The sequence below is a fragment of the Acomys minous genome, assembly GCF_964271855.1.
Source record: "Acomys minous genome assembly, chromosome: 15".
NCBI classification, from domain to species: Eukaryota; Metazoa; Chordata; class Mammalia; order Rodentia; family Muridae; genus Acomys; species Acomys minous.
In genome coordinates, this window is record NC_140497.1 from 93,619,340 (window position 1) to 93,640,668 (window position 21,329).

Consider the following 21,329-nt stretch of genomic DNA (forward strand, 5'->3'; position numbering starts at 1 on the left):
TAAACTAAAACTGCAACTACTTTATGACCCAGCTACACTTTTGTATACACAGGCTCTGACTCGGCATCCTAGAGACACGTGTGCACACACGTTTATTACATCAGTTCACAATAGCCACGGCATGGACCCTCCGTGAACATCCCTCAGCAAGAGAATGGTTGGACAGGGTGTGGCGCATGTGCGTTACAGAGTTATTCAGCTGCAGAAGAGGGAGATTGTTACAGTCACCAGAAAACGTGGGAACTGGAGATGACTGAGCAAGACTTAGACAAGTATGCTCTCTCTTACACGAGGAATCCAGATGTGCCTGGGTGTGCGCACAAGTGTGTGCCTGTGTGTGTGTGTACCTGGGGAGCAATGACAGTGGAAAGGGCTCCATGAGAACGGACAATGAGGCTTACAGGGGGAATGGAGGGGGAGGGGGAATGGAGGGGGATGGGGAATGGAGGGGGATGGGGAAGGGAGGGGGAGGGGGGAGAGGGAGGGGATGGGGAAGGAGAGAGGAAGGGGGTGGGAAGGGGAGGGGGAGGGGGAAGGGAGGGGAGGGGGAGGAAAGAGGGAGGGGAGAGGGAAGGGAGGGGAGGGGGAGGAGAGAGGGAGGGGGTGGGGGAGGAGAGGGGGAGGGGAGGAGGAGGGGAGAGGGAAGGGAAGGGAGGGGGTGGGGAGGGGTAAAGGAATGGATGCATCATGAAGAAAGACTGTTGCTGAGGGGGGCAGTGAGGGGGAGGGAGATGGGGAGGTAGTGAATAAGGGCAATATAATGATATAGATGTATGAAAATTTCATAAAGAAACTGACTTATCTGTATGCTAACAAAAATTATTTTCAAAATTGCAAATGTTGATAAAGGTAAGAAATGCCTGAACATTTTAAATATTACTGGTGGGAATATAAGACAGTTCAGCTATTCTAAAGTTTGTTTTGACTATTTTTAATAAGTATACAGCAGGACCAAACAAACCAACTTACCCTTAAGATAGGAAAACTTGTCATTGCTTAAGAGCTTGTAAAATTTGATAGCTGCCCTAGTCACAACAGCTAAAACCCAGAAACAAGCCAAGTGGTGTTGAGATGAGTGTTAAACCCGTGGTGGTGCAGCTACAAGATGGGACATTAGTCCACAATTAGAGCAGGGAGAGGGTGTGGCTAAAGGTGACACAAGGCTGTGGAGAAGGAACTGTCATGCCCGCTGACCCTTACAAATGCATAGCTTAGTACACCCAAAACGCCAACCTGACCATAGGACAATAAAGCTAAGGCAGAAAAAAGAAAGGAGTATTCCAACATACTCAGGGTACAACTCGTGTGTGTGTGTGTGTGTGTGTGTGTGTGTTTGTGTGTGTGTGTATGAGTGACTGAGTGTGAGTGTGATGTGTGTGAGAGTGAGTGTGTGTGTGTATGTGTGTGTGAGTGTATGAGTGTGTGTGTGTGTGTATGAGTGACTGAGTGTGTGATGTGTGAGAGTGAGTGTGTGTGAGTGTATGAGTGTGTGTGTATGTGTGAGTGTATGTGTGTGAATGTATGTGTGTGTATGTGTGTGTGAGTGTATGAGTGTGTGTGTAGGTATGAGTGTGTGTGTGTGTATGTATGTGTGTGTGAGAGTGTGTGTGTGTGTGAATATGTGTGGTCAAAGGCCTCTCTACTACAGAATGGGTAAGTCAGCTCACAGAATGAGGTATGAAGGCTGACATACATCACACCAGGGAAATATAATCGTCATCTGAACCATCAGCTGTAATCACAGAAACATGGTCCAGCCACTGTCCTGGTGCTTTGTGCAGTTTGGTCCTCACTACAATTTTGAGCTGTGAGGTAGCTACTCGGCCCTTTTTAGAGGTGACACTGAGGACATGTAAGGAGAACCCTCCACCAGGTGACTTTCAGACCAGCAGTGGGGCTCTGCAGTCTGCACAGTTTTCCACCATGGTCCTGTTCAGAACACTGCAAGTAAGAGGAGTAGAGAGCAAATCATGGGCGCCAGATCCCCGCTCTCCCTAGCTGCAGAGCCCTCATGAAGTCGCTATGTGCCGCCCGCACAGGCTCTCTCATTTAGGTCCTAACCGCATAGAAGGCCTAAATGTCCCTAGCTTGCCTGGGGCCATCCCTCTAGGAAACAGGAGGAGTGGAGCCCCAGTGCTGCTAACGGCCCATTCATTTCCTAACATGCCAGCTTCCTTACCCAGTTTCGCAGAATAAATGTGCGCGTGCTCAAGGCAGTTGCTATGAGGGAATCATGTTGAGGCCTGGCTTAAATACAGTCCTTATGAAGCCTTTTCTAATCTCCCAGTGACATGTGAGTGTGTCCTTCTGTGAGGCTCTGCACAGCACTGATTTGTGTTGTGTTTCACTTGAATAACACACATTAACATCTTATAAGATGATAGTGATATATTTTTTCAGGGTTGGAGGTGAGGATTTCAATCCAGATGTCGGTGATGTAGATAGATAATAAATATAGACTATGTAGATAGAGACAGACAGACAGACAGACAGACAGACAGACAGCTGCAGATACTGTTCCTATACTTGACCTGACAGTAGTAGAACCATTATCCTATCTTTATGTTTAAATTCATGTAGCATATATCAAGTATTAGGACATTCACTATCCTAAAATATTTTTAAATTTGAAATTAGATTTGGACCAGATAAAAGAGCCCAAAAATGTCTACAAAAGGATAGAGAGAGATGTCAATCAGTAAAATGCTTGCGACAAAAGCATGTCATACAAGATGAACAAGTCTGCTCTCCAAGACCCATATAAAATATTGAAATTGGCAAGCTCCAGATTCAGGGTGAGGCACTGCCTCAGAAAAATGAGGTGGGCCACAACTGAGGAAGGTAACATTGACTTCTGGCTCCCACACCCGCCAGCACATGTGTGTGCCAATGCCCACACCCACGCAGCTTGTTGCATCAGAGGATGGTGTAAACTTGTGTCACAGTGCTGGGGGCAAAGACGGTTGATCCCTGGAGCGTATAGGCCAGTTTAGCCTAACTGGTGAGCCACAGGTACCAGTGGGCAACTCTGTCTCAAACCATGAGGAAGGCTCTTGAGGAATGATTTCTGGTCTCCATATTCACACATGCATACATGTATAACTACACTCACACTCACACACACACATGTACATTCACTCCTCCATAAACATGCCTACACACACACACACACACACACACACACACACACACACACACACACACACCCTATATAAAACTCTTTAAACAGTCTGTTTTAAAATGTAATGATAAAAGAAATAAACATAAAATGCAACATAATCAACTTTGAAAAAGAGTGAGAATGCTGCCCACCGGCTGGGGTCTTTAGTGGGAGAGAGGAGCTCCTCCAGGCAGGGGTGCCTCTGGTGTTACAGCGATCACGCAGGCCTCAGGCCTTTCAGGCCTAGCACACTAGGACTCCTCAGACCCCAATGGCAGCTAGCCCTGTAGCTTCTGGGCCCATGTGGTCTGGATAACAGCTGGCACTGCAGCTCCTAAGCAAGGCGGTGAAGATCCCATAGCCCTCCATGGTGCCTTAAGCTCCCAGGTCTCCAGGGTCTGAGACTCTTGGGTCTGCTGTTTTCCTTCTCTGAATCTCTTCAGTATTCTTCCTTTCTCAGTCTTAGCTCTCTGCCATCTCTCGCCTTCTCTCGCTTTCTCTTCACTTTCTGACTGTTCCCCCACCACTCTCCCCGGCTGTTCTATGGCGGCGTGTCGCTGTGACTGCTGTAATGGCTGCCGCTGGTGCCGGGGCAGCAGCCAGCCTTGCCCTTCTTATCCAACTTCCACTTTGGCTCTGCTGCTGGTCTTTGTGGCTCTGCCTATCCTGTGGCTGCTTTCTGGCTGAGCTCCACTTCTGCTGTTCAGCCACTGGCCACTCCTCTGCTGCTGTTCAGCCACTGGCCACTCCTCTGCTGCTGTTCAGCCACTGGCCACTCCTCTGCTGCTGTTCAGCCACTGGCCACTCCTCTGCTGCTGTGGAGGCCACTGGCCACTCCTCTGCTGCTGTTCAGCCACTGGCCACTCCTCTGCTGTTGTTCAGCCACTGGCCACTCCTCTGCTGCTGTTCAGCCACTGGCCACTCCTCTGCTGCTGTTCAGCCACTGGCCACTCCTCTGCTGCTGTGGAGGCCACTGGCCACTCCTCTGCTGCTGTTCAGCCACTGGCCACTCCTCTGCTGCTGTTCAGCCACTGGCCACTCCTCTGCTGCTGTTCAGCCACTGGCCACTCCTCTGCTGCTGTTCAGCCACTGGCCACTCCTCTGCTGCTGTTCAGCCACTGGCCACTCCTCTGCTGCTGTGGAGGCCACTGGCCACTCCTCTGCTGCTGTGGAGGCCACTGGCCTCTCTGTGTGGCTGCCCTCCACACCTTGGCCTCTTTTGCAGTGTCAGAGCCACTACCATAATCTGGCTCCACTACTTCTGCGTTTCAGCTGCCAGCCACTCCACTACCACTCCTGCTGCTGTCCCACTTACTACCACACCTTTCTTTCTTTGCATTATCAGCTCAGTCCACTCTACAAATGATGGATGGATCTTCACAAAAAAAAAAAAAGCAAGAAAAGAATACCGGGCAGATTGTTGTTGGTGGTGGGTTTTTTTTTAAAAAAGATTTATTTATTTATTATCCATACAGTATCTGCCTGCATGTGTGCCTGGATGCCAGGAGAGGGCACCAAACCTCATCCTAAATGGTTCTGAGTCACCACATGGCTGCTGGGAATTGAACTCAGGACCTTTAGAAGAGCAGCCAGTGCTCTTACCCTCTGAGCCACCGCTCCAGCTCTCACTAGGGAGATTCTTTTAATTGAACAGAGTATTTTAAGACCAGAGGAGGCAAAACAGGAAGGTACTCCATTCAGTTCACCATGTGTAAATAAGAGCCTGCTTTACGTACACAGAAAAGGGGTGTTTGCACCAATCATTTCAGACCTTCGTGTAAATGACCAACTGTATTTATAGCAACTCTGGCTGTCCCCTATGCATAATCTCTCTAGTGGGTCACCAGGGAACTGCTCTCCCTCTCTGCCCAGGAAACGGCTGCGTGGAAGGTCTGGAGTAAGTTATTTTAACAGCCGTGCCTGGAAACACCTCTTTAGAAGGTAAGCTTCAGCAGCAAGTGCTTTCAATAGCTGTGTAACTTCCTCAAAGTGCCCGAGGAGTATTCAAAGTGACATAAAGGTTGTCCAGCCAACTGTCTGGCAGGCCTTTCTTTCTCAGGGAAATCGGGGTACCAGGGAAGAGTCTAGCAGCTGCCAACTAAGGCACCCAGCCACCCTAGCCCTAACCTTTTCATTTATGTAAGAATAAACTTCAGGCAGAGTGCTTTAAGCAGGAACTTATTATCAATACCAATACTGAGTTTTAACCATGTTCAATCCTGTTCTTAACAATGTTCCTTATCTGTCCTGCACTCCAGGAAGAAATGGGACTCAGATTTGTCTCAGGAAGGCAAAGGTTCAGAAAATAACATTTTCTTAAGTACATCTGAATCTGTCTAAAAAACATAATATAGGGCTGGAGAGATGGCTCAGAGGTTAAGAGCACTGGCTGCTCTTCCAGAGGCCCTGACTGAGTTCAATTCCCAGCAACAACATGGTGGCTCACACCCATCTAAGATGAGATCTGGTGCCCCCTACTGACCTGCAGGTGTACATGCAGGCAGAACACTGTAAACATAAATAAATAAATCTTAAAAAAAAAAAAAAAGAACTGAATATAATTTGGGACTGTATACTAAGGACTGGGGAGACAGCCCAAGAGGAAAAGTGCCTGAAGATGAGTCCCCAAAATCCACATAAAAAGCTGAATATGTGATGAGGAAGCAGAAAGAAGTGGACCCCTGAGGCTCTGACCTGCCTAGCTCAATGCCCAGCCCCAGGTCTTAGTGAGAAACTGTCTTAAACAAGGTGAATAACACCCTAGGTGGGCCTCTGACCTCCACAGGCATACATATGTATGTGTACATGTAAACATATGCCCACACATGTACACACATATGTAGCTGCACACACAAGAACCTGCACAACACACAGCACTAAGTACTAGTGCTCAGTAAAAATACAGTTCACCCTAAGCTCCAGGACTTAAAAACAGCAAAGAGTTTTCTCAACTACAACTGAGATTCCTGCCCCATCAGGAGTGAGAAAAAACAACTCCCCCTCTCAGAGCACTTTAAGCTGCTTTAAAAAGAAAAGGTAGCCGCAGTAGCAGGAAAAAGGAGAAAAGGCCGCGCAACTCTACCTCAAGACACCCTGAAACATTAACACAATGGAACAATTGGGGCCTCCTGTTTTCTCTCTACACCTCTATGTTCCAATGTCAACCAACAAATCATCAAAGGATGAACAAAATATACTCAACAGAAGCAGGTTCTAATGACCTGATGTAGACACAGTGTACCAAACAAACTGACGTTTATCATGCAAATACATGTCTAGGGAATTACAGAAAGCAAGACCATCAACGAAGAGAGAGCACACCACTGTATCCTAGACCATCAACGAAGAGAGAGCGCACCACCGTATCCTAGACCAACAACGAAGAGAGAGCGCACCACCGTATCCTAGACCAACAACGAAGAGAGAGCGCACCACCGTATCCTAGACCAACAACGAAGAGAGAGCGCACCACCGTATCCTAGACCAACAACGAAGAGAGAGCGCACCACCGTATCCTAGACCAACAACGAAGAGAGAGCGCACCACCGTATCCTAGACCAACAACGAAGAGAGAGCGCACCACCGTATCCTAGACCAACAACGAAGAGAGAGCGCACCACCGTATCCTAGACCAACAACGAAGAGAGAGCGCACCACTGTATCCTAGACCATCAACGAAGAGAGAGCGCACCACCGTATCCTAGACCATCAACGAAAAGAGAGCGCACCACCGTATCCTAGACCAACAACGAAGAGAGAGCGCACCACCGTATCCTAGACCAACAACGAAGAGAGAGCACACCACCGTATCCTAGACCAACAATGAAGAGAGAGCGCACCACCGTATCCTAGACCAACAATGAAGAGAGAGCGCACCACCATATCCTAGACCATGAACGAAGAGAGAGCACCACCATATCCTAGACCAACAACGAAGAGAGAGCGCACCACCATATCCTAGACCAACAACGAAGAGAGAGCGCACCACCGTATCCTAGACCAACAATGAAGAGAGAGCACCACCGTATCCTAGACCATGAACGAAGAGAGAGCACCACCATATCCTAGACCATGAACGAAGAGAGAGCGCACCACCGTATCCTAGACCATCAATGAAGAGAGAGCGCACCACCATATCCTAGACCATCAATGAAGAGAGAGCACCACCATATCCTAGACCATCAATGAAGAGAGAGCGCACCACCATATCCTAGACCATCAATGAAGAGAGAGCGCACCACCGTATCCTAGACCATCAACGAAGAGAGAGCGCACCACCGTATCCTAGACCATCAATGAAGAGAGCGCACCACCGTATCCTAGACCATCAATGAAGAGAGAGCACCACCGTATCCTAGACCATCAATGAAGAGAGAGCACCACCGTATCCTAGACCATCAATGAAGAGAGAGCACCACCGTATCCTAGACCATCAACGAAGAGAGAGCGCACCACCGTATCCTAGACCATCAATGGAGAGCGCACCACCGTATCCTAGACCATCAATGAAGAGAGAGCGCACCACCGTATCCTAGACCATCAATGAAGAGCGAGCGCACCACCGTATCCTAGACCATCAATGAAGAGAGAGCACCACCGTATCCTAGACCATCAACGAAGAGAGAGCGCACCACCGTATCCTAGACCATCAATGAAGAGAGAGCACCACCGTATCCTAGACCATCAATGACGAGAGAACACCACCGTATCCTAGACCATCAATGAAGAGAGAGCACCACCGTATCCTAGACCATCAATGAAGAGAGAGCACCACCGTATCCTAGACCATCAATGAAGAGAGAGCACCACCGTATCCTAGACCATCAATGAAGAGAGAGAGCACCACCGTATCCTAGACCATCAATGAAGAGAGAGCACCACCGTATCCTAGACCATCAATGAAGAGAGAGAGCACCACCGTATCCTAGACCATCAATGAAAAGAGCACACCACCGTATCCTAGACCATCAATGAAGAGAGAGAGCACCACCGTATCCTAGACCATCAATGAAGAGAGAGCACCACAGTATCCTAGACCATCAATGAAGAGAGAGCACCACCGTATCCTAGACCATCAATGAAGAGAGAGAGCACCACCGTATCCTAGACCATCAATGAAGAGAGAGCACCACAGTATCCTAGACCATCAATGAAGAGAGAGCACCACTGTATCCTAGACCATCAACGAAGAGAGAGCGCACCACCGTATCCTAGACCATGAACTAAGAGAGTGCACCACCGTATCATAGACCATCAACGAAGAGAGAGCGCACCACCGTATCCTAGACCATGAACGAAGAGAGAGCGCACCACCGTATCCTAGACCATCAACGAAGAGAGAGCGCACCACCGTATCCTAGACCATCAATGAAGAGAGAGCGCACCACCGTATCCTAGACCATGAACGAAGAGAGAGCACCACCATATCCTAGACCATCAATGAAGAGAGAGCGCACCACCGTATCCTAGACCATGAACGAAGAGAGAGTGCACCACCGTATCCTAGACCATCAATGAAGAGAGCGCACCACCGTATCCTAGACCATGAACGAAGAGAGAGCACACCACCGTATCCTAGACCATCAATGAAGAGAGCGCACCACCATATCCTAGACCATCAACGAAGAGAGAGCGCACCACCGTATCCTAGACCATCAACGAAGAGAGAGCACACCACCGTATCCTAGACCATCAATGAAGAGAGCGCACCACCATATCCTAGACCATCAACGAAGAGAGAGCGCACCACCGTATCCTAGACCATCAACGAAGAGAGAGCGCACCACCGTATCCTAGACCATCAACGAAGAGAGCGCACCACCGTATCCTAGACCATCAACGAAGAGAGCGCACCACCATATCCTAGCTCCTTCCTACTTCCACTGCCCAGCATGTAACATCCACACACAGGGCTACTACACAGCATAAACACCTAACTAAAGATAACTTGCAACAAGAAGCAGCTCTATTTACAGCACACTTTCATGAGCAAAGTGCTGAGTAGAAAGAACTCCAGATGCGTGTAGAGGATTACACTTATAATCCCAGAACTTGGAAGTCTGATGCTGGCATGAAGCAGCTCAAGGCCAACCCTAAGCTACACAGTGAGTTCCAGGCTATCCTGGGCTACAGTGTGAGACATAGCCTTTTATTTTGTGTTCTTTCATCTATCTATCTATCATCTGTCTATCTATCATCTATCCATCCATCCATCTATCCATCTATCCATCCACCTATCATCTATCCATCCACCTATCATCTATCTATCTATCCATCCATCCATCTATCCATCCATCCATCCATCCATCCATCCATCCATCTTTCAATCTATCTACCCACCCATATGCATACATGGGCGCCATGTGCTCCCCTAGTGCCTGGTCCGAAGAGGGTGTTGGGGTGCCTGGAACGGGACTTATGGATAGTTGTGAGCCAACACGTGGGTGCTGGGGACTGAACTCGGGTCCTCTGCAAGGAGAATCCTATCTTACAAATCAAGCAAAACAAAACTCCAAACGGCATTCTAACTGACACACTTAAGCAGTGCTGTGGGACTGGGATGCAGCTCGGTACAAGCGCCCACACAGCATACACAAGGCTCTCCTTACACTCAATCGCAGCCCTGCAGTGCCGAGTGAGGCAAGACTCAGCACTGTGCAGCAGCTGCCGTCATGCCCACTGTAGGGAGCAGCAGCGCTACTGACACACACCGCTGCCCTCACACCCACTGTAGGGAGCAGCAGCGCTACTGACACAAACCGCTGCCCTCACACCCACTGTAGGGAGCAGCAGTGATACTGACACACACCGCTGCCGTCACCCCCACTGTAGGGAGCAGCAGTGATACTGACACACACCGCTGCTGTCATGCCCACTGTAGGGAGCAGCAGCGCTACTGACACACAGTGCTTGGGAAAACTTCAGTTTGTGCTATTTACAATTCAGGCAGATGAAAATTTTAAGTGATACAAAAGAGGGGGAAAAAGCCGCTATCAGCATTTGGCTAATTTAGGAGTTATGCCTATAAGCTGGTGGTGCATGGATATGCATTTACCAGTCCATATGTTCGTAATATGAGATGGCAAGCCCACCTTTGTGTAGAACCAAAGAGAGAAATAATCATGTCTTCATAGTCTCCTGGGTTCCTAGACTGGCCTGGGTACACTTTTGTGTGACCATCACAAACTTATTTTATCTTTTCATTACATTCATCATAAAGCAGGTCATGTCATATACAACTTTTTGGCAAAATTTAAAATACTTGTAATGAACGTATTAGCTACTTTTCTAGTAGCTGTGAAAAATTACCTGACCTAATAAACAACATGAAGGAGACAAGGTTTGCTTATTTTGGCTCATGGTTTCAGAGGGGTCAGCCCCTGGTTTGTTGGTTCCATGCACTACTACAGAACACCGCGGCATTAGGATATTTTAGATGTTACTATCATCTTAATAACCACGTTATTTACATGTTCTATGAACAATTATTTTATATCACAGTTCTACTTAGGGCCTATTTTGTTAAGACGACATTCAAATGATCACACACTACCACTCAGTCCATCAGTCAGTGTCACAGGGTTCTGCAGAGTCTGAAGATGGAAGAAGGAATACAAATCTTTTATTGGTAATGATGCAGATAATGGAAGTTTAAAAGTGGAGTCCTTAGGCATTTATATGCTAGAGCATATAGATACCTGAAACATTTGAAAGAGCAATTTCATATCTACTGAATAATTATAACTTATATGCCATTTGCATTTCACTTTCGTGTCTTTTATAAAAACACTGTCCCACTAATTAGTCTTTGACCACAAAGGATTTGCAAAGCACTAGTTCCTGGTGCTCAAGGAAGAGACTCCTGCTATGTTTCACCATTACGACATACACAAGAGCAGTGTGTCTCAAACACCAAGTCACAAACGCAAAACTCATGTGTCAAGGCACACTTGCTGTCATGCATTTCTCCACTGTGGGCCTTGCCTGTCCAGTTAGTCCCATCATGCATTTCTCCACTGTGGGCCTTGCCTGTCCAGTTAGTCCCATCATGCATTTCTCCACTGTGGGCCTTGCCTGTCCAGTTACTCCCATCATGCATTTCTCCACTGTGAGTCTTGCCTGCCCAGCTACTCCCATCATGCATTTCTCCACTGTGAGTCTTGCCTGCCCAGTTAGTCCCATCATGCATTTCTCCACTGTGGGCCTTGCCTGCCCAGTTAGTCCCATCATGCATTTCTCCACTGTGGGCCTTGCCTGCCCAGTTACTCCCATCATGCATTTCTCCACTGTGGGCCTTGCCTGTCCAGTTACTCCCATCATGCATTTCTCCACTGTGGGCCTTGCCTGTCCAGTTACTCCCATCATGCATTTCTCCACTGTGGGCCTTGCCTGTCCAGTTACTCCCATCATGCATTTCTCCACTGTGGGCCTTGCCTGTCCAGTTACTCCCATCATGCATTTCTCCACTGTGGGCCTTGCCTGCCCAGTTAGTCCCATCATGCATTTCTCCATGTGGGCCTTGCCTGTCCAGTCAGTGCTATCATCAAACAGTCTCTTCTCCGACTCCTCTGTCCTCTCACTGTCACTCCACACTGGCTCTCATGGACTCCGATAATGAACCGATTGCAAGTGCTGTTTACTACAGAGAACTAGGCAGAGGGATTTCACCCGGGCCACACAGCTTGAGGCATAATCATGTCAACAATATTCCAAAGCATTCCAAAGTAGTTCTAAGAGAGGAGACTGAGTGAATACTGTTATTTTCCCAGCTGGTATTGTAAGTTGGCTAAGTTCCATACACTTTTCACACTTCCAAATCCCGCGTACAATGATCACATCCTGTTGATATGGCAGTAGTGGGGTGCTATTACTGGGGTGTTACATACTCTCCTGAGTCGTTCTCACTTATAAAGAACGGGATTGCTCCAGCTTCGGAGCCAGCGATCTTCTGGGTATAAGGGCCAGGCAGGAGATATGTGGGCTCTGTGGGCTATATGGTCTCCTGTTGACAACAGACACGAAAAGCACACGTGTCCTGGCACGTCGGCAGCCACAGGTGCAGGCAGCGGCCTGGCTTCAGTCTACAGGCAACAGTCTGACCCTGGCTCTCAGTCAGTTGTCTCCAGTTGTAATGACCACAGTGCTAGAGAAAGCTGTTGTAACAACAATGCCACAGAGGGCTGTTGCCTTGCATCCTTTAGTGGCTCAGGGCACAGACTCAGGAGTCAGACAGTCTAGGACTCTCTACTAACTGTGATGGCTTGGGTGAATCACACAAAACGACTCTGAATTTGGCTTTCCTTGAAGGAGGTTGTGAAATTTAAATGAAGTGAGGCAATATAAAGTATTTGGCTTTGGATTTCGCATACAATAGGCATCTAATAAATGAATGTTTTTACTTTGATAAAGTATTGACCCAGAGGTTCTTGGCTAGGAAAACAATTCTCCAATTAATATTTTATTTTACAGCAAAGAAATTAAGTAGGTTTTATAATGATTGACATTAGGATGCAAATACTGAGAACCCTCCATAACAAAGACAAAGACTATATCACCTTGTTGCCCTTTTACACACACACACACACACACACACACACACACACACACACTCTATGATGACTTAAATACTTCATGTGTATTCATCTCAATGCCACCTAAAGAGGCACAAATTCTAACTACAGTGAAATAAAGAGGCTCAGAGAAGGTAAGAAAGCGCACCCTACACTACACAGGTGGAGAGCAGGCATGCCCAGGAGTCAGCATCGGTTAGCCTGACCACAAAGCCCAAGTCTCACCACGGACCAATGCGGCATTGCTTCTAGCTCCGTGGAGCTGCCTATATTTGTCTTAATGAGCACCAAAATAGTACGAATGAGAGAGAGAGAGAGAGAGAGAGAGAGAGAGAGAGAGAGAGAGAGAGAGAGAGAGAGAGAGAGAGAACCCAAGAAAGCCACCCATCTTCAAGCAGCAGTCTTCCTGTGAGTAAGGTTTGTTTTCAAAACGATCACCATTTGGTGTTTAAATACAGCTAATTTAACTCGAACTCTCACAACTGAAGAAAATAATCCTTTATTAAGTGAAGCAGTAGGGTGACCTCATGTAGAAGCAGCTTCCCACAAACCCCAGCACTGCCCTCTCGCGTGATCTTTGCTCTCAGCTTCTACCTGTGAGAAGCAAGTGTGCAGAGCCACAGTTCTGTTCCTTACCACAAATTCCCAAGGACTATGAGGTTATGAATCTTCAACTTTGTAAGCCATTCAGATTTCCAATAAAAATACTGCCTCGTATCAAAGGGAGAGTTAAAGCAAAAAGCTATCCCTCTGCGGCGAGCGCCACTCATCCGTCGGTATAGCGTCAGGCGCCCCCAGACTCTCTCTCCATGCACTGCGAATGCTGTGGGCGACTCACCTAGACCCAGGAGCTGGCTTCACACTGTAAAGCCTCAAAGCCCAGCACTCTACCGCTGCACAGGGAAATGGTGCACTTAGATGCAGCTGCTTCTAAACTCTACTGTAAGAGTGAATTCAAACTTAGAAATAGGCTGATGCTAGAACTCCCAAGATTAAACTCTATCAAATTAAAACCATAAATTACTATCTCGTAATAGATCTATATAAGACAGTTAAAATTTTCTGTAAAATATGTTACTTCCAAACCAACAGTACTGAATGTCAAGATAACCACCAACTGGTTGGTACAAACTTTTATTTTGTACATACAATAATATTACATAATATTTTTGCTACATGAATATCTACTTTGAAAGGTAAAGTAATTTTCCTAGCATTTGGTATTCTACTGAGAACAAGAATGCCCAAATTTTAAAACAAACCAAGTTGTCTCTTAGCATTTAAAATAATATTCAAGCACGCTGGGCTATAAGGCAGTCCTGGGTCACGGACTCTAATGGCCGCCCCAGCTGACAGGCACAGCAGGTAGACACCTGACAACGACAGCCTGACTAGCATTCTAGCAATAGCCTATGCTAAGGACCAGTCAGTGGCCTTGCCTCTAGGAGGCCCGTGTCATAAACATCACCTTCCACTCACTTCTGGAGGGAAGGGAGCACTCTACTTCAAATGTCCCTCCTCTACCACCCCACTCCCATTTTAAAAATCTGCAAGTTTTCTAGAAAAGAAAGCTTGGAGACACTGAAGTTCTTGGAGCCTGGCAGTGGAGGAGGGCTGAGGGGGAGGGAGGATGCGCGGGAATGTGTGCACGCATAGCGTAGCTTGGCAGTACTGGGCTTGCCTCCCCACATTCAACCCTCGACACCCAGCCACTGTGTGTGTGATTCCAAACACCTGGCCAGGAACTTGGCAAGGCGAGGTAGGAGGTGTGAGGCTCAGCGTCAGCCCAGACGACATAAGCAAGATATTGTCTTGAAAATAAAACAAGGAGGGAGAAAAGAGCCTTTGAGGGGAAGAGGACTATAAAGCCCTTTGAGTATCTGTTGAACCTGGTCTACTCTCCAGAAAACACAAATACACACAGGATTCTTAGGCTCCTGGGAGGTTACCTGTAGGCTGCAGGAACGCTACAGATTCGGAATAAGAACCACGCGGGAGGGGCGTGTCTCCAGTCCCTCAGAATTCTACCTCTAACTAAACAAATCATAAGCAAATAATAAAGTAGAGATGCAGTCAAGTAATGATACTCGAGTACAGCCAATCCTTCAAAGGCAAAACCAAGGTGACCATGTCACAAAGCACTGGCCACCAGGCAGCAAGTTGTGCTTGGTGCATCTTAAATGCAACATGTGACCCGGGCTTGTAGACTATGGGGTACAGAATGTCCCCTCCATAGTGACCCGGGCTTGTAGACTGAGGGGTACAGAATGTCCCCCCCCCACAGTGACCAAGGCTTGTAGACTGTGGGGTACAGAATGTCCCCCCCCACAGTGACCCGGGCTTGTAGACTGAGGGGTACAGAATGCCCAACCACAGTGACCCGGGCTTGTAGACTGAGGGGTACAGAATGTCCCCCCCCACAGTGACCCGGGCTTGTAGACTGAGGGGTACAGAATGTCCCCCACAGTGACCCGGGCTTGTAGACTGAGGGGTACAGAATGTCCCCCCACAGTGACCCGGGCTTGTAGACTGTGGGATACAGAGTGTCCCCCCACAGTGACCCCGGCTTGTAGACTGTGGGGTACAGAGTGTCCCCCACAGTGACCCGGGCTTGTAGACTGAGGGGTACAGAGTGTCCCCCACAGTGACTCGGGCTTGTAGACTGTGGGGTACAGAATGTGCCCCCCACAGTGACCCGGGCTTGTAGACTGTGGGGTACAGAGTGTCCCCCCACAGTGACCCCGGCTTGTAGACTGTTGTAGACTGTGGGGTACAGAATGCCCCCCCACAGTGACCCGGGCTTGTAGACTATGGGGTACAGAATGTCCCCCCACAGTGACCGGGGCTTGTAGACTGAGGGGTACAGAGTGTCCCCCACAGTGACCCTGGCTTGTAGACTGTGGGGTACAGAGTGTCCCCCACAGTGACCGGGGCTTGTAGACTGAGGGGTACAGAGTGTCCCCCACAGCGACTCGGGCTTGTAGACTGTGGGGTACAGAATGTCCCCCCCACAGTGACCCGGGCTTGTAGACTGTGGGGTATAAGATGCCTCCACATACAGTGACCCTCAAGACCCCAGGAAGGCAGAGGCAGGCGGTATTTTTACCCCTTCCACAGCTAAGGCAACAGGTTCAGATAACAACTTATCATAATGAAACAGCCAATGAGTGGAGAGCAGGAATTTTAACCCAGAACTAATTGCAGATGTGAGCTCAGTCCACTATTATGCTCTCCTCAGAGCAGAGCAAACAGACGGGCAAACCACACATAAAATATGGAAGCAGTAAACAGTAATTAGTGTATTTTAAATATTCAACTGAATTTGATCTCCAGCATTGCACAAAATGTTTCTTAATGAAAAATTTTAAATATTTAATTTCCTCTTGCTTCATTAGTTAATATAAAACTTTTTCCAGAAAAAGAAATTACACTAAAAAGCCTACCACTGAAAAACCATGGCATTTTGTTGTTTGATAAAACATTTGTTCTTGCTCATGTCTTTAGCTTTTTATATATAAATATAAGAAATAGAAAGCTTAAGCTGGGCATGGTGGCGCATGTCTTTAACCCCAGCACTCAGGGTGGCAGAGACAGGGGGATCATTGTTGAGTTTGAGGCCAGCCTGGTCTATAGAGTGAATTCTATCTCAGGCAGCCAAGGCTACACAGAGAAACCCTGTCTGGAAATGCTGAAAGGAAGGAAGAGAGGGAGGGAGGGAGGGAGGGAGGGAGGGAGGGAGGGAGGGAGGGAGGGAAAATGTAAATATCAACTTTGGGGTTTCTTTTCTTTCTTCTTCTTCTTCTTCTTCTTTTTTTTTTTTTTTTTTTTTCCTCCTGCTGTTTTGAGACAGGGGCCCACACGGCCCAGGCTGGTTTCGAACTTGCGTTTCTATAGGGACAGGGAAGTATACACTCTATTTAATTACTGTGATTTTTAAGTTAGGATCTGGAATCATTACGGACTATACAACGTTACAAAGCAATAGCACCAACAGTATCAAATGCTGAAAGGATAGTTTTAATGTAAAAATGCGGAACTGGGAATGTATTCAGAGTTGTGTTCTCCGAGCAAGCACAAGGCCCCGGGGGCCGGCTCGGGGTGGAAATAAAAGAATATGATTCTAAGCACACACAGCTGAATGCAGCGGCTTGTGTTTCTTTTTATATTTGTATTCCTACTATTTGGTACTTTCAAGGGAACATGACTAAAGTTTTAAGTAGGTCAGTTTGTTTGACTGACAAACCAAAAAAGGTGCCACGAGGAAGCAGGCGTAAAAGCAAAACCAAATGGCAAAGCTACCTGCACGCAGTTCACAGGCGCCGCTAGCATTAGCAGAGGGTCTGTGCTCAGCCAAGCGAATACCACCCGCCCCTTAGCATGGCCAGGGCTCGTGGAAGATGGAGAAACAAGACTGAAAACAATTATGTAAGAAGAAAAACAGTATTTAAAAAAAAAAAAAAAAAGAACGAGAAAGCCCACGTGCACCTGGCAGGTTAATTACTTGTGCCAACCCAGGTTCTAAGGAGGACCCTTGCCCAAAGTATCCTCCTACGCTAACAATACCTTAAGGTAAGACGCAAAATCTAAAGGAAGGCAATTAAAGCAGGTTAGTATCCAAAACTGCGAGGTCTCCACCAAAAGCATGACATTAAACACCGCCTGGAGGAAAACGAACGTAACAAGCTCCCCAAACCGGAACGTCAGGACCGTGCAAGACTGGGAACCGGCTCGGAACCCCAAACAAATCGGGGACCCCCTGGAGAAAGCCGCGAGCTCATCCCGGAGCGGCGCCGCCCGGCCGGGTGCGGTTTCCGCAGGAGCCCCGGGAGCCCCGCGGAGGGGACACCCCGCAGGCCGCCCGCCACGGACACCGGGCACCTGCGCCCCCGAGGCCCGTCCGGGTGCCCGCCCGACCACCCCCGGCCGAGGCGAACGCGGGTGGCCGCCCCCCGCAGAGTCCGGCGCGCAGGACGACGCGGCGGTTACCTCGCAGTCCGAGCCCGCCGCGCAGGCCGAGCCGCCACACCCGCTCCGCGCCGGCGCCGCGCCAGCCCCGCTCGGACACCCCGCGGACGAGCCCGCTCGCTCGCTCGCCCACTTGCTTGCTCGCCCGCCTGCTCGTGCCCGGCCCGGCGGAGCGCGGCACTCTGGGAAATGTAGTTTTCGGCTGCCTCCCCGGGGAGCGCGCCCGCGGGCACGCGCTCTGAGGTGGTGCGATGTCGCTTCTGTTTCTACCGGTATCTATCCCCTGCACTGCGAATATGCCAGGTTTTATGTCTGTTTTTATCAGTTTCATCGCGTGCTCTGAGAAATACATTGGAAAACAACTTGTGTCTAAAAACTAAGGAAGTAACTGAACTAAGTACCGAGAGTTAAACACAATTATCAGTAAAAAATGGTAAGATAAGCCAAATGCTCAATAAAATCCCTGTAAATGTAGGAAAAGACAACTAGGGAACATTCTAGGATATTCCCCTGAACCCTATTTCCAAAGTTTTCAGGATGTCCAAAACGTGTAAGAAAGTCCACCATACACTGGGTGGCTTGGTTCAGCAAGGTGATCTCAGCTGTTGGCGTGGCTGAGGCACGAAGACACAAATTGGATCTCCCCCCCCCCCACACCCCCCGCAAACTAAAGAGCCCCCAGCTGGGCCTGAAAGGGCGACAGGTGTGATCAAGGGCCGCTCCACCCGTCCTACTAACGCCAGCCAGGGCCCAGAAGGCCTCCTCTTCCGTCTCTCAAACGCAGAGCCCCGATTCACCCTTCCCCCTTAAGCTGTTTCGGCCACCTACTTCAGTACAGTGGGAATAAATTCTGTCGGCATAGCAGGGTCGGACAAAAAAACATTTAAAAAAGAGTTAAATATTCATACCAAATAGCAACAAAAGAGGGGGAGGGGTAGCCCTCTGCTAAAAAGGGATACAGCAATAACAATGGTTTCACCTAATTATTTTTAAAATATAGGTTTTATAAAACAAGATAAACCAAAACCTAGAGTCTTTTCACAGCGTTTATTTGTTTTTTTTTTTTTCCTCTCTCTCTTCATTTGAGGATACCCAAGTTGGTCCATAAGCAAAGGATTTTTGACTACTCTTCCCTGAGCTCTACAAATTAAAACTAGGAACGACACAACGATATTTCCTGCGTCATTAATTGTACTTAGTGGGGGAATAAATGGTACTGTTAAATCCCAGTCGGCATTAGCATTTTATATTTTAAGTCTTTATCTCGATTCCTGGCGTAAACGGCTTTTAAACCTCCACAGATATTTCAGATACTGTCTGCCGATGGATTTGGAAAGCTTAATCAAGAAGGCAGTTTTATCTTGTCTGCAACGGAGATAAAGCTTGTAGGCAGCAGGTGGGTCTGGACCGAGTTGCTGAACGTCTCAGTGGGAAAACGGACCATCGAGATGCATCACCTCCCAGCTGTGGCCGAGCCGCTGGCTTGCGTCCCTTCCCGTCCACCCATCACCTGCTACCACCCCCTCCTCCACGCCAATCTTTACTGGCTTACACTTGCCTGAACAATTACTTCCATAACCAGGAGTTACTGAATCCCAGCATTCAGGAGGCAGAGCAAGAGCTCCAGACCAGCTTGGGCTACGTAATGACAGCCTTGGGCTAACCTGGGCTACTGTATATGAAAGCCTGCCTCAAAAAACCAAAACTGAGAAATGGAAAGATTTAGCAGTTACCTCCTGCGTTCTACCGATCTCCAAGATGCACTAGTGGCTCCGTTTCCTAGCCTTGGCCGAGTGGGTCATTTTATGCTAATAAATGAATACTCATGCAACCAATCTGACAAATATATCTTTAAATCTCTGGGCATCAGGCTGGAGAGACGGCACAGTGGTTCAGAGCATTGGCTGCTCTTCCAGAGGACCCAGGTTCTGCTCCCAGTACCCACGTGGGTGAAGGGACTCTGGGCAGCTTGAGTGAAGCAAGCACGGCTCTGGCAGCCTTGCCCTTCTCCCCATTCCCTCTGCCTTGCTAAAAACCCTTAGACTGCGTTCCGGAAGCTACCTCCTGCTGAAGCTGACTGCCGACGTCCAGCTATCGCAGTACTGATGTCCAGCAATCAAAAGCTCCCTTTTGGCTCACCTAATTATCACGCCCAATCAAAAACAACCAACTCAGCCGGGCGGCGGCAGCGCACACCTTTAATCCCAGCACTCGGGAGGCAGAGGCAGGCGGATCTCTGTGAGTTTGAGGCCAGCCTGGTCTACAAAGTGAGTCCAGGACAGCCAAGGCTACACAGAGAAACCCTGTCTCAGGAAAAAAAAAAACTCGCCCCAACATGGGGTTTGCCATTTGCCTATGGGATATGTCTGTCTCCTCTCTATCCAGAGGCAGCCCTTTGTCCCCTGCTCCAGGGCAAATGCCCCTTCCACCTCTCCCTTGTTCCTGTCCCTTCTTATTTGTTGTCTATCTCCTGATTTTGTCTCTTATTCCCTGCCATCTGTCCTTCTGGGGGCAAATGAATCTCCATTGTGCTGAAAACTTGGTCTTGGCGTAGGTATCCTGGCTAATATCTAACCTTTCAGTGGCGGCTAACAACAAGCCACAACACCCAAGGATCAACAGGCTCTTCTAGCTTCTGTATTCATTTGGTGCACAGAGGTCTATGCAGATGAAACACTCACACACATAAAATATACAACGTCTCAAAATAAATAAATGCATTTCTGGTCATCTTGTTCACTCTCTGAACTATCTCAAGTTCCTGCATTTCTGACTAGGCCTTTTAACTTCTGTTTCTTTTACCACTTTGCCCCTGTAACCCTAACAGCCATGCAATATCAGGCGTTTTAATCAGGAAGGCGCCTCCTCATCTGCCCTGTACTCCTCGCACACACATCGAGACCTATTTTTATCCTTACAGTAACACTAGCCCACAAGCGCCTTAATTGGTTCCCTGCCTTTTTCATTTGTCTGAAAGTTCCTTAGACAAAAAAGAGAAGCATAGCACTTGATGTGTACGATGCTCCCCATAAACAGCAAGTGAACGCTTATCAACTTCGCATAATTAGCAGTTTCAACAACAACGAACAGCTGGGGGCTCGAACAGGGGCGATGTCCAGTGGGAGAGCATTTCCTTCCTTGTGCAAAGTCCCAGGTTTATTCGTCAGTGCACACAGCACATGGATCACACAAAGAAACTGATTTACAGTTACTATTTATAAAATATATGTAAGATGCTTCAAAGCAAATTTTCATTTTTTTCTTCTTTCTTCCTGAGGTAGGGTCTCTCTGTGTAGCCCTGGCTGTCCTGGAACTCACTCTGCAGATCAGCATGGCTTTGAACCCAGAGATCCACCTGCTTCTGCCTCTTAAGTGCTAGGATTAAAGGCATGCGCCACTCCTGGTTTCTGCATACTTTTGATTTGAACTGGCAAAGTATTTTCATAGCAATGTTTCAAGTGCATGGTTTCCAAATTATGAAAAGCACTTCTTTTGCTGTTGTTGAGATGGGGTTTTGCTATGTAGCCCAGGCTGGCTTCAAACTCTCAACAGCCTGCCTATCTCAGCCTCCTGACTGCTGGGACTACAAGCACATGCTACCATGCCTGGCTTTGAACATTGCCCTATTTATTAAG

The 21,329-nt window shown here is 48.1% G+C and overlaps 1 protein-coding gene across 2 annotated transcripts in view; it reads right to left on the minus strand.

Moving 5' to 3' along the window:
- The window catches only part of KLHL8 (kelch like family member 8), a 66,009-nt gene that overhangs the window by 37,808 nt on the left and 6,872 nt on the right, over positions 1–21,329 (minus strand). The window contains exon 1 of one of the 2 annotated variants that reach the window (XM_084758229.1): positions 17,716–17,845. The exons of the other annotated variant lie outside the window; for it this stretch is intronic. The gene's annotated coding sequence lies outside the window, so the exon portion shown is untranslated. Of the gene's footprint in view, positions 1–17,715; positions 17,846–21,329 lie in introns of those variants that run through there. 2 annotated transcript variants of the gene reach the window in all.